At 44.4% G+C, this 1,888-nt stretch overlaps 1 long non-coding RNA gene across 2 annotated transcripts in view; it reads right to left on the bottom strand.

Annotated features, from left to right (window-relative positions):
* Positions 1–1,333: 1,333 nt before the first annotated feature.
* Positions 1,334–1,888, bottom strand: part of LOC138741921 (uncharacterized) — a 35,692-nt gene continuing 35,137 nt past the window's right edge. For both annotated transcript variants that reach the window (XR_011343886.1, XR_011343885.1), the window contains exon 5: positions 1,334–1,590. This is a non-coding gene — a long non-coding RNA (uncharacterized lncRNA). The remainder of the gene's footprint in view (positions 1,591–1,888) is intronic.

Genomic DNA, 1,888 nt, shown 5'->3' with positions numbered 1-1,888 from the left:
CCATATAACACAATCTTGGGAAGGCGATGGTCTTCCATTCTGGAGGCGTGACCTACCCAGCGCAGTTGGATCTTCAACAGCATGGATTCGATACTGTCGGCCTCTGCCATCTCAAGTACTTCGATGTTAGGGATGAAGTTGCTCCAATGAATGTTCAGGATGGAGCGGAGACAACGCTGGTGGAAGCGTTCTAGGAGCCGTATGTGATGCCGGTAGAGGACCCATGATTCAGAGCCAAACAGGAGTGTGGGTAAGACAACGGCTCTGTATACGCTTATCTTTGTGAGGTTTTTCAGTTGGTGTTTTTCCAGACTCTTTTGTGTAGTCTTCCAAAGGCGCTATTTGCCTTGGCGAGTCTGTTGTCTATCTCGTTGTCGATCCTTGCATTTGATGAAATGGTGCAGCCGAGATAGGTAAACTGGTTGACCGTTTTGAGGTTTGTGTGCCCGATGGAGATGTGGGGGGGCTGGTAGTCATGGTGGGGAGCTGGCTGATGGAGGACCTCCGTTTTCTTCAGGCTGACTTCCAGGCCAAACATTTTGGCAGTTTCCGCAAAACAGGATGTCTAGTGCTGAAGAACTGTCTCTGAATGGGCAACTAAAGCGGCATCGTCTGCAAAGAGTAGTTCACGGACAAGCTGCTCTTGTGTCTTGGTGTGAGCTTGCAGGCGCCTCAGATGGAAGAGACTGCCATCCGTGCAGTACCGGATGTAAACAGCGTCTTCATTGTTAAGGTCTTTCATGGCTTGGTTCAGCATCATGCTGAAGAAGATTGAAAAGAGGGTTGGTGCAAGAACGCACCCTTGCTTCACGCCATTGTTAATGGAGAAGGGTTCAGAGAGTTCATTGCTGTATCTGACCCGACCTTGTTGGTTTTCATGCAGTTGGATAACCATGTTGAGGAACTTTGGGGGGCATCCAAGGCGCTCTAGTATTTGCCAAAGCCCTTTCCTGCTCACGGTGTCGAAGGCTTTGGTGAGATCAACAAAGGTGATGTAGAGTCCTTTGTTTTGTACTCTGCACTTTTCTTGGAGCTCTCTGAGGGCAAAGACCATGTCAGTAGTTCCTCTGTTTGCGCGAAAGCCACACTGTGATTCTGGGAGAACATTCTTGGCGACACTAGGTATTATTCTATTTAGGAGAATCCTAGTGAAGATTTTTCCTGCAATGGAGAGCTACTATGGTTAAGTAAAAAGCACACACAAATGCTGGAGAAACTCAGCAGGTCAAACAGTGCCTTTATGTAGCAAAGGTAAAGATACATCGCCAACGTTTCAGGCTTGAGGCCTTCATCAGCATTTCTGTGTTTAAACACTTGGACAAGAGTCAGCAAATATTTCTGAAGAGTACATCATGTCTGATGAACTGATTTTAATTTTTTCAAATGTTTACCAGTGTGGTAAATAGGGGAATGTCTGTGCATGTTGAATATTTAGGCTTTTGGAAGGTTTCTGATCAAGTCCTCAACATTATTCAGAGCTTGATAATGCACAAAACTCCCTGCTTGGGATTTCTGCCCATGGATTCTGGGCACCTTCACTTGTCCAGACTGGATAAGGCCTAGCTTGCTTGCTCTCAGCAACCTTCAAATCTGAAGCAGAGAATAACATTCAAAAACATTTAAAACTATTAACATAAAACATAGAACATTATAGCACAGCACAGGCCCTTCAGCCCATTATGTGCCAAACTATGATGGAACTGAAATAATCATTGAAAAATGCTGAAACATTAAACCAAATCAAAACCATTTTTGAAAATAACATACCTTCCCCTTTCCTCTCCATCCTCCACCTAGATATCTACTACCATAACCATGAACCACTCTAGGATCTTGCATTATTGAAACATTATTTTTTCTAACTGCAACTTTGCATATTTATTTACAG

The sequence above is a fragment of the Narcine bancroftii genome, chromosome 8 (genome assembly GCF_036971445.1).
Source record: "Narcine bancroftii isolate sNarBan1 chromosome 8, sNarBan1.hap1, whole genome shotgun sequence".
NCBI classification, from domain to species: Eukaryota; Metazoa; Chordata; class Chondrichthyes; order Torpediniformes; family Narcinidae; genus Narcine; species Narcine bancroftii.
The sequence above is the reverse complement of the archived record's forward strand: the minus strand, read 5'-3'. Positions and strand labels throughout refer to the sequence as shown.